This window comes from Gopherus evgoodei, chromosome 2 (assembly GCF_007399415.2).
Source record: "Gopherus evgoodei ecotype Sinaloan lineage chromosome 2, rGopEvg1_v1.p, whole genome shotgun sequence".
In the NCBI taxonomy this organism is placed as follows: Eukaryota; Metazoa; Chordata; order Testudines; family Testudinidae; genus Gopherus; species Gopherus evgoodei.
The window spans coordinates 25,781,076-25,793,453 of NC_044323.1; positions in this window are offsets into that span (position 1 = coordinate 25,781,076).

Sequence of the window (12,378 nt, forward strand, 5' to 3'; positions counted from 1 at the left end):
TAGGCAGGCTCATGAAAAGCATCAAGTACTCTAAATTGGCCTATTGAATCCATCCAGTTTGGCTTGAATGGATGATACCTTTCTCTTGTCCTTCCCCAATGGTTTCCTAAGACACAATGAAATCATCTATAAGTCATGTCTGAAAGAGTGCTGTAAGACTTTGAAATAGTTCTTTCAAGATTTATCAGATGCAAACTGATTCCTGTCCATATTCCTAATTTCTTTTTTAAAGAGGCTCTATTGCCATTATTAACATATCAGCCTAACCCTAGTGCTGCGGGGTCATCACAATGTATTTCTGTGGGGGAGGAGAGGATATGTGCTTATGCCACAGGCTCAGTTCTGAGCCGAGGCTGGGAGTATTTTAGAGGCAGAGAACTCAGCCCTGTGAAGATGGGACTGGACCTGTGCAAAACACAACAGATTCAGCTCTCAGAAGTATGGGAACATTATTTTTAGTTTCAGACCCATGTGAGTCTGAAAATATATCTTGATTCTAAACTTTGGTTTTGAGTTTAGAGCTCAAATACGTACTATATCAGAGTGACATTTAATTCAACCATTGACTTTCCTCTGGTTTTGTGCTGCTCCTATGCTGCTTAGAATCATAGAAATTTTGGCCTGGAAGGGGCCTAGAAGTCATGAGGTCCAGACTGTGCTGTGACTGGACCAAGTAAACCTAGACCCTCCCTACCTCTTTTTAAATGCCTCCAATGATGGGGATTCCACAACTTCTCTTGGAAACCGGTCACAGTTTGACTACCGTTATCGTTAGAAAGCGTTCTCTAATATCTAACCTAAATCTGTGTTGCTGCAAATTAAGCCCATTACTTGTCCTTTAATGGATATGAAGAAAAAATTACCCCTATCATCTTTATAACAGCCCATAACATATTTGGAGAGTTATCAAGTCCCCCCTCTTTTTTTTGTGAAGATTAAACATGGCCAGGTTTTTTAAAGTTTTCCTCATAGGTCAAATTTCCATAATATGCTCTCCTCTGGACTTTCTCTAATTTGTTCACATCCTTCCTAAAATGTGGTGCCCAGAATTGGACACAGTACTTCAACTGAGGCCTCCCCAGTGCCAGGTAGAGTGGGACAACTACCTCCCATGTCTTCCATACAAACTGTCCTATTAATACACGCCACAATGATATTAGCCTTTCTCACAGCTGGATCACTCTGTTGACTTATATTCAGTCTGTGATCCACTATAACCCCCAGTTTGTAATTGTGCTTTTCATTTTTTCCTTATCTTTAATTTCATCTTGTTGATGTCAGACCAGTTCTTCAATTTGTCAAGACTGTTTTGAATTCTATTCCTGTCCTCCAAGATGCTTGCAATCTTTCCCTGCTTGATGTTCTCTTCAAATTTTATAAGCCTGTTCTCCACTTCAGTATCCAAATAATTAATAAAAACATTAAATAGTACCAATCCAGGACAGACCCCTGAGGGATCACGCTAGATATGCCCTCTCAGATTGACAGCAAACCATTGATAACTACTCTTTGAGTATGGTCTTTCAACACATTGTGCACCCACCTCATGATAATTCCATCTAGATCGCACTTCCCTGTTGATGGATGATAACATATTTAACTATCCGTTTAGACTTTTTCAAGCTTTCTGATTCCATTTTTTTTACTGCCTCTAACAGTCTCACTTCCTCCAAATCATGGACTATTATATGGTGGCTGGGCTAATGCATTCCGGAAAATACACTCATTATCCGTGGATTATTATTTTTATTACTTGTATTACACTGGCACTAAATGTGGTCACAGTCAGCTGTAACTTGCCACACCTGTAAGCCTTGGCAAGCCTGAGGGTGCACTCTTGAAAGGGAAGAACTCAATGCAGGTAGGGTAGCACTCATAAGCAAGCAGAGCTAGGGACCAAGGCTCCCAGACTGAGGCCTTGTGATACTAGCTGGAATATGTCCTGAGAACACCACCTGCCCAAGACCTCTGAAGAAGGTGGCCTGTTTTCTTTTTTTTTTTGCTGCTGAAGTCCCTCAGACTAAGACTTGGACTCTCAGCCATGCAGAAGAATAGGAGCTAAAACTGCCTGTAGGGCCTGAAAGACTGGGCCATCTCCTTTCCATGAGGAAAAGGCCCTCATGGAAGTATTTTTCTCTTCTTTGACCTGCTTTATATCTCCCAGAAAGGGGCAGTTTTGCCAAGATGTACAGCTATACTCCATACACTAGAATCAGACCACAGGGTTGTTCTGCCCAGAGAATGACGTCTGAGGTAAATCAGGCACCTACTCTCACCCCAATGGGGCAACCTCTAGACATAACCTTTGTCAAGCACAATAAAGACCAAAAACAAAGAGGAATAATGAAGAGTCACTCTTGTTTGTATACAAACACCCTTGTCTGCATGTGACTTTAGGCATTTGAATGAAGAATAGCAATTCCCCTATTTGTTATGCAAACAAAATACTTTCTTTGTGTGTATTGTAACTAAAAAGAAACATAGACATGGACACAATGAACTGCCTTTCAAAATATAAACCAGTGCAAATAGAATTTTATGGTATTTGATCAGCTAATGAGGATAGTTTTCATCAAAGATCACCTTAAAACCTAACGGTATTTCATTATGTTAATTTTTAAATGTACTGTGCAAAGTTTTTTTTTTCTTCAAAGCATCTGTTGATATAGTTACCAAATACTCAAATGATACTAAAAGGAAAGGAAATGTATTTTGAAAGTTTTCCAGTGAGAAAGCCAGGCAATGTAGAAAGAAAACAAACTTGCTGCTAAGTTCTTCAAGTGGGGATTTCCTCATGTTTTCCAGTATTTCTGTCCTTGTACTAGAAATCAGCTGTTCAGGGTATATTTTTAGTGAGTCATATGCTTAGTTTAATTTTAGTTTCTCTTTGTGCAAGAGCTAACGAAGTCAAGGGTCAGTTCCTGTAGACAAGGAGTGAGATATTGTAGATACAGAGATCAAACTTGTCTGCAATAACATCTTTACAGCTGGTCAGAGGTCTGCTAGGTGTGACAGAGTACAATGGAGGAATGCTAATTGGTAAAAGAAAGACTGTCAGAGCTGGCAGAAACAAGTCTTTCAAGTGATAAATTAAAATTTTTACCCACTGTGTTCTCATTTATTACTTGTACCAGAAGTGGAATTTGAAAAACTAAAATCATCTTCTCCTTAAATTCTGTCATTTCATTGTTTCATATCTAAACTGTAAAATAAGATTCCTTAGACACAATACACTAATCATATTTGTGCTTAGGGTTGCCAACTTTCTACTCACACAAAACAGAACACCCTTGCCCTGCCCCCTACCCCACCCCTTCTCTGAGGCCCCACCAGTGGTATTATTGCCTAGGCCAATAAGGGCGGCAAATTTGAAGGGGCGGCAAATTTGAGCACCCACGGAGAAGCTCCCCTGCTCTAGCTCATCTCCTCTGTGAGCGTGCCGTTGCGTCCTGTTTCTCTCTCCTCCCTCCCAGCACTTATGCCGCGAAACAGCTGTTTCATGGGGGAGGGAGGGAGGGGGGAGGAGGGGGAACATGGCACGCTGGGGGAAAGAGGTGAGGACGAGGCAGGGATTTGGGGAAGGGATCCAATAGGGGCAGGAAGGGGGTGGAGTTGGGGCAGGACTTTGGGGAAGGGGTTGGAATGGGGGGGGAAGGATGGAGTCAGGGCGGGGCCAGCGGTGGGTGGGGTGACAATTATTTCAGGGCCTACGGGCGGCAAAATCATTAATCCGCCACTGGGTCCCACCCCTGCCCACCTCTGCTCACTCCATTCCTCCCCCCCCCGTCGCTCACTCTCCTCACACGCACTCACTTGCTTGTTTCCACTGGGCTAGATTATGGGCTTGGGGTGCGGTAGGGGGTGAGGGCTGCAGTTGGCGGTGAGGGCACCAGAATGGGGCCAGGGATGGGGAGTTTGGGGTGGAGGAGAGGTCTCTGGGATGTGTGGTGGGACTGAGGAGTTTGGAGTATGGGAGGGGGCTCTGGGCTGAGTCAAGGGGTTGGGATGTTGGAGGGGGTACAGGCTTTGGGCTGGGGGTGTGGGTTCTGAGGTGGGGCCAGAAATCAGAGGTTCAGGGTGAGGGAGGGGGCTCCTGACCGGGGCTGAGTGGTTTGGAGTGAGGGGGGAGGGGCTCCAGGCTGGGGCAGGGGGTCGGGATGTGTAGGGAGGTGCAGGTTCTGGGGTGGGGCCAGAAATGAGGGAGTTAGGGTGTAGGAGGGGGCTCCAGGCTGGGGCAGAGTGTTGGGTGTGGGGGTGTGAGGACTGAGTCTGGGGATGTGGGCTCTGCAGTGGGGCCAGAGATGAAGGGTTTGGGGTGCAGGAGGGGGCTCCAGGCTGGGAGGTCGAGCCGAGGGGTTTGGCATATGGGAGGGGGTTCTGGAATGAAGCAGGCAGTTTGGGTGTGGATGGGGGTGTGGTTTCCAGGATGGGACCAGAAATGAGGGGGTTAGCATGCAGGAGGGAGCTTCAGTCTGGGGCAAGGGATGAGGGCTCCAGCTGGGGGTGCAGGCTCTGGTCTGGGGCCAGAGATGAAGAATTTGGGTTTCTGGAGAGGGATCCGGGCTGGGGCTGAGGGGTTGGGATGCAGATGTGTGTGTGAGGGCTCCAGCTGGGGATGAGGGGTTTGGGATGTAGGAAAGTGCTCTGGGCTGGGACTGCAGGCTTCAGAGGGTGGGATGGGGATCAAGGCTGGGGCAGGTTGTTGGGGCACAGGAGAAGCTATAGATCAGATCCACAAAAGTGAAGATCCAGTGAAGTCATTGGGATGTCATATTGATGTAAGTATCCGACCATGTGAACCTCTTTGAAGGATCAAGACCATTAAAATCTTCAAGATTTAGAATTTAATGTGGTCAGCTTCAAAACCCTGAGCAGTACAGCCCAGATTCTCAAAGGTATTTAACTATCTAACTCCATCTGGGTGTATGTGCCTGACCAAAAGGCCATTGAATTAGTTGGAAACATTCCCATTGACTTCAGTGAGTTTTGGAACAGGGCCTAGTGTATCAATTGAAGTTAGGTGAATAGTCCTCAGTAAATGACATATCTAACAAATATAACCACTTTGTCTCTGCAGTGATGTGAAATAAAGCTTACTAAAGAACACTAAGATTGATGAATGAAAACTTATCAATAATGATAAATGCTTTGTATTTTGATTTATATACTTTATATTTGATTTATTTTGTTTGTAGTTGAAATAAAAGTAAATCTTGGCATGGAACTACTGAATAGGAGTCGTGCCCTTATTTTGCGTAGCATAATTCTGTCAGAAACACAGCTGTCTGCTAGTCAACCCACCAAGTGCACCTGGGCCCAATGAGACTTCTCCAAGCAGGAGTGCTTCCTTATCGGGCCGGAGAGCCCTGTGACCTGCTACTTGAGCCTTGCAGTGGCAGCAGCACGCTGGCTGCTCAACTTGTACTATGCCTTCAGTGTGCCTGCCCTGCTTTTGTTTCCAGTCCTGCTCCACCATACCTCCAGTCCTAGTTCCAGTCCCTCCTCCAGTCCTCACTCCAGGCTTGCCTGCTGTCCACTCCAGTATAATCTTTGCGTTCCTGCTCTGCCCCCAATCTTGACTCTAGTTCAAACCTTTGGCTTGGCTCCTTAAACCTTATTCCATCTTCAGCTTCATCCCACTGGCTGACTCCGGGATCTACACTCGTCACTACTCCAAACTGCCACTGCAACCAGAAGACAAGATCTGGCTTCACCACTAGATAGGTTGCCCACGCCCTGGCAGTTTGCAGTTTGACTAGCCCACAAAGCCAGATATAGGGAGGGAGGGAGTTAAATAACATGGAGGTCCCTTCTGGAATGTCCACAACCTCCTAATCCACTCGCAATCAAGGACAGTGATATTCAAGTCATTGAGGTGCCAACAAGAATGCCGTCTGAGCCACCATCCAGAGTTCACCACATTATGTGATGTGCTCCAACCCCCAAGAGTTCCAGAAAAACAAACAGTGGACCCAGCCACAAGATCCCAGCCAAAAAAAATGGTGTTCACCAAGGAGTTCAACACTCAGAAGGTAGACATTCTACCATTACACTACAGTCATGACTTCCCTATTGAACTCTATCTGGGAATGGAGTTTCCGTTCAGATGCATTTATGCTCCCTCTGAGCCAGTTACAGGCCCTCTGGGAGCACCTAGAAAAAAGACTGAGTAAGGTATTTATTTGTTCCTCCACCTCCAAAGCTAGCATCCCTTTATTATTCATAGCCAAGAAAGATGGCTCCCTCTGAATTTGTGTTGATTGCATGCCATGATTTGATTTAATCGCTGGTAATCAATATTCTCTTCCCCTTATCAGTGAGCCATCACAAATGTTGTCATGTCACCTTAAAGGATCACTAAACTTTACTGAAAAATTCTGAACCCACACATTGTCATTGTTGGGTTTATCTTTACTTGGATGTGCTGAGCTTTTTGTTAATTGATTATTGCTGATAATGTTTTGATTCATTGAGAAGGTTGGGAAACCCTTGACTACAATGATATTAATCAATGCCTTCAGCCTACGAGTTTTGAAAATAAATATCTGGTAGAATTGTAACTGGAAAAAAAGCGTGCATGGTTTGTTAAATAAAAGGTATATTTTCAACTTGCTTCCCATAAAGAATACCTGAATTAACTTTCCTTCTGGATCTCATAAAGGTGAAAAAATGATAAAAGATCCTTTCAATAGTCCTCATTTCCAACCCTGGGATACTGTTACACATATTTTTGCCTCCTTTGATGTAAGATGTGCAGACAAAAATATAAATCCCTAGTGCCCAGCACATGTAGTCCAATTTGACAAAGTGGCTATTTTGACACTTTTTCTCTTATAGCAGCAGGAATGCTGAAAATAATCAGTTCCAATAAAAAGCTAGTACAAATACCCCTTTGTTATCACTTCCAGTGGTTCTAAGGATTTGCAATGAAAATCAAAGCTGGTTTCTAAAACATATTTTGTTTCCTCCAACAGGTGGATATAATCTTAGAATAGAGTTTTATTATTTCTTCTAAAAATGATATTCTGAAAGCTTTTGCAGGTGAATTATTAGCATATTGGTGCATCGGACAGTATGAGATGCACTGAATGTTGCATTCTTTCCCAGAAATAGTTTGAATCTCCTTCTTCTTCCTTTGGATATGAGGAGCAACACAAAAAGGATTTGAAACACAATGGACTTTGAGCAATATCTTTAGGCAGACGATCAATACTTTAATGCATATTAAATGTTAACATATTCTATTCCTAGCATTGTTACAGAAACTCTGAAATGAGAAACTTCTAAGTTTAAGTCTCCGAGCTTGTTTATAGTTTAAATGCTGCAGCTGCACTTATATCAGAAGCTGTAGTGCTTCAGTGCAGACACTACCTATGCTGACAGAAGTTCTCCTGTGGCAAAGGTAATTCACCTTCCCGACAGGCAGTAGCTAGGTTGACAGGAGGATTCTCCTGTCAACCTAGTGCTGGTTACACTGGGGGTTAGGTCAGTTTAACTGCGGCACTCAGGGATGTGGATTTTTCATGCCCCTGAATGATGCAGGTATACTGACCTAATTTCCCAGGCTAGTTTACAGAGCTCTGTCCATCAAGCAGTGAGCCACAGTAAGTCACTTCCAAAGCACAGGTATTTCATGCAAGCATAACCCTGGATTTCATTACCCTATAAGGCAGTAGTGGGCCCGTGCCGCTTCCCACAGCTCCCATTGGCTGGCAATAGTGAACTGTGGCCACTGGGAGCTGCTGGTGGCCATGCAAATGTAAACAAACTGACTGGTGGCCTGCCAGCAGATTACTCTGATGGGCTGCAGGTTGCCCATCACTTCTATAAGAGATCAGAGATAGGGAGAGAATTAGACAGGATCTTCACAGACACAATGAAAGCATTTGGATTTCACTTCAAAGATTAATAGAACACTCCTACTCTCGTTTGGAAGCATTCATGCATGTGCACGTGCGTATGTACACACACAAACATAGACACAGAGTAACATACACGGCTAGAAGGTGATGGAACTCTGCCTCTGCATAGTTAAAATGTGGAACTTGGACAATTCCAGTAGCTGCTTCAAATTTAAGAGAGACTGAAGCTCTTGTTCTGGTTTCAGGCCCTAATGGAATAAGGTGCTTAAGCATGTGCATACCTTTAAGCACATGAATAGCCCCACTCAAGTCAAGAGGACTACTCACACACTTAAAGTTACACATGTGCATAGCTACCCTACTGAATCAGAACCTCATTTCACACTAGATAATTCAAATGTCATTGGTTTTTGGGTTTTGTGGGTTACTACTCCGTGACAATTCAAATGTCCGTGACATGTTCAATTAAAACTCAGACTAGGAGTACTTGAAAGGTTTCTAGGAACCTTAGACAATCTTAGAAAACCCCACCTGAGCCTCAACAGATCTGATCTCGCAAACTTTATTCAAGTTAGTAATTTTTACACATACAAATAGTCCCATTGAAGATAGACCTGGGCAACTACTTCAGAATGACTATTTCATTAAACAAACATGATCCCTTTATATGTTTCTAAATGATCAGCAGGTGGGTTTTGATTTGTGGTAATTTGCGCAATGAGTGGTTTATGCAAACATATTTCAGCATATGAACCTTGGGAATGGAAGCTGTTTGTAATTCTGAAATGTTTGTAATGCTGAACAAAATGTTACGGTTGTTCTTTCAAAAGTTTTCAACTGAACGTTGACTTATTACAACTTTGAAACTTGACTATGCAAAAGGAAAATTCTGCTTTCCTTTTATTTATTTAATATTTTACATTTAACACAGTACTGTGCTGTATTTGCTTTTTTTAATTATTATTATTTTTTAAATTAGTCTCTGCTGTTGCCTGATTGTATACTTCCAGTTCCAAATGAGGAGTGTGGTTGACTGGTCAGTTCATAAGCGTTCACACTTGGTAATTTGAGTGTGCACACTTGGTAATTCACTATTCATTGTTCGTGAATGGTCGTGTAAGTCACATAGTGTGTAAAGATTTTGTTTTATCATTGTTTGACTTCCAAACCTAGGAAGAACTTTCAAACTGAACCCACAAACAGCACCAGTACCAATACTGGTTTGAGTATTCACAGTATTTTCTCTTCATGGGCCTCTTTGCAAACAAAAATGTTCAAATGTTTGTGGCAAATCAATAAAAGAAAATTCACCCCCCTTCAAATCACATCCATATTTTTGTTCAATATTCATAATTACTTTCTTACAGTATTCTCCAAATATAATTAAAGTCAATGCAACTATTTGAATTTAAGAGTTTTGCTGTGATTTTTCTGAGAGGTAGTAGTGACCTACGAGCATGAATCCTGTTTCATATGTGCTTGATTCAGCTAAGACTGATATTGGCAGCCATATTATGTAAGGCTACTCATTTTATATCTAGTGGAGCTGATCTAAAAAATGAGATGCATTTTCCATGAAAATTTCCAAAATACTTGACTCTTATTTGTATCGAAAAAAATTCAATTATTTACTAGTTCTGACTTGTAGCTTTTGAATTTTTCTGCTTCTGCTTTGACTCAAAGTTGTACTAGTTAACATTGGTACAAAGCTTTAGGGATTGTTAAAGCAGGCTAATCCAGAATGAAATATGGCATGAATTTAAAGTGGATTAGCTATTCCTGATAAACTCCATGTGTCGACACTCGTCTTCTGAAATAAAAGTGCTTTATTCTGAATTAGTTTAATCTATTTCCAAAATTGATTAAGCTAATTTGTCATAAAACACTGTTATTCTGGAAGAATAACTCCATGTGTGGATGCTTATCAGGAATAGCTATTCACAACGGCCTATTCCAGAATAACCCATTCTGTGGAACAGCTCTTATTGTCAAATGTATGAATTTTAAAAGATCATATTAATAACTTGTTCTCATTTATTGTAATACTCACAGGGACAGAAGAATTTGTTTAACTACCTCAAATTACCAAAATAGACTCCACAATATTCTTTTATTTGCATTTCCTCTTGTACTATAACTCACATTAGAGGAATCATCTGACAGCGTGTATAAGGAAGGTTGATATGCCAACAGGAAATCTATAAAGCACCTCTACAAAGTTACACTAAGTGTAGATTTTTTACTTTATTTTATTTCCAGATTTCTCATCTGTCAGGATGGTGACAAAAATGATAACAGATAATTTATACCATGGAATGAATGTTACAGATAAAAGTCTCTGGAATCAGTATAACAAACTCTAAAATGGAAAGAATGTCCTATGGCCTGCTAAATGTTGAGCTACGATGAAAAATAAGGGAGACTACCCCTTGAAGTTAGATGGTATTGTGGTTTCTATCATGGGAATGCCAGTAAGGGTGCAGTCCATGGTAGTAAATTTACAGTGAGGACATCTGTCTGTTGGGAAATGAACTAAGATCACCAAATTCATTTCACACATGGTACGACTCCAAACAACTATACAGTCCTCTCTTTTTATTATAAATGATGCAGCTCTACATTATTCATATTCATCAAAATGCCTGGAATACTTGAATCAAGACATACTGTAAAAATAATCTGCAGGAAGATAAAATCTTTAGTATATTAGTCATTATGGAAAAAAAACAGCTTTGACTACATAATAAATCAAATAATATAGAGCTAAACAGTCTGTTCTACTGATTCTTATCAATAATGATGTCTATAGCTATGCAATTTCAAATGAACTGATCCTCTTGTTAAACTAACAGAAAATGAGAAAGTGCAGCTTTAAAAAGTAACTGAAATATTTGACTGTGAGAGTCTGAACTGATGTTAGAAGATAGAACTGTGCTGATTTTCTGCTAGACAGTAAAAGAGAAGCAAGATATATGAAAAGCTCTTGACGTGTGTAAGGGCTTTGACATGCAAATAATATAGCTTCATGACATGGCATCTGTTTCCATCTCAAGCATAACTTTGCTGGCTGAAAAATGTGCCACAGGTCAGCATGTGGAAAAGAAAATAAGTACAGGACAAAATAAAAAAGCTCTGCACTCCTTATCTCCCTTAGTATTTGCTCTTAATTTTCCAGTGGAACATTGATACATGTGCATTTGTCCTGAGGACACTTTGCCCAATCTATGAGCAAGAAGCCAAATTTATATTAAATAGACTCAAAGAACAATCCGTGCTCAAAAGCTCTCTTTAATTTTTGAACCACTTTGCTCATCAACATCATTTTCTTAATTTCCATCATGATCATCTACTAATACCCTCTGACTCCATGGATGTTCTCTGTTAAGAAAGTATGCTTTGGATCAGCTAGCAGTTGTCACTCTCTTTTCCTTTTTGATCCGTTCCTGCTTCCATCACACTGAAAGGAGGTTGCCGCTTGCACAGATGTGAGACTACTTTAAAGAGATCCAGGTTAGAGCTTCTTTAAATCTATCTTTTAACCTGGGACGTGGGGGGCAGAGGGAGAGAGAGAGACAGATTAACTGTACCAGCCTGGAACTGTTTGCGTGTTGAGTAAGATTTTGCATTTCAGGGTATAAAGTTTGTGCAATGACATTTACAATGTGTGTAGGTCCTGCTTCATGTGGAATCCTTAAGGTGATGTGTTATGGAAAAATGTGAGTTTGTAATAAAATGAAGCCAGAGCTGCTGTGACCTAAAATTGTGCTGAATAAAGTGGAGGGAATTCTCTCTTCTTGCTCCATGATGAATTATTCTCAAATAACCAACTCTTTCATTTTATCCAGCAAGCTGGCTTTCCAGGAGCCTGTTCCAAGATTAATGATCCACATGTGTCCTGCTACTGAAACTTGGAGAAGAATGAAAAAGATCAAATAATATTATAAAATGACAATCCAAAATCCTTAGGATCCCATTCCAGTTAAGGTAGCAGCACCCCCTATCTTCCTTTACACAAAGTAAAGATTAAGAAAGCTCAGATTTCTCACAGGATTAGATCATGACTACAGAAACTATAGGCCTTTAGTACAAGGCTGACTTTTGTTCAGTGTTCTTCACAGCAAGAATAGAATATATGTATCATCACAACTGTAGGAGAAGGCCCTTTGTTCTCATGAGGGGGAGACATTTTCCTCAGGGCCTGATCCAATGCCCATTTAATGTCAATAACAAGACTTCTACAGGTAGTGGATCAGACTCCCAGGCTATAGATTACAAGTAAATTTCCCTAGAAATTGAGCTATAGAATCAGGAGTGAAGACTATGCCTTCATTTTTACCAATTAAGTCCAGTGTTTGTTCAAGGCTACAGTATCTTTGAAATGGGTGAGTTCGATTAATTTCCATATATTACTAGCACAGAGGCAAAAGATGTTAAGGGTAGGTCTACACTGCAGTGTTAGTCCAGACTCAAGCTCAGTCCTAAACTCTCTTCCATCTACACATAATTCATGTTAATC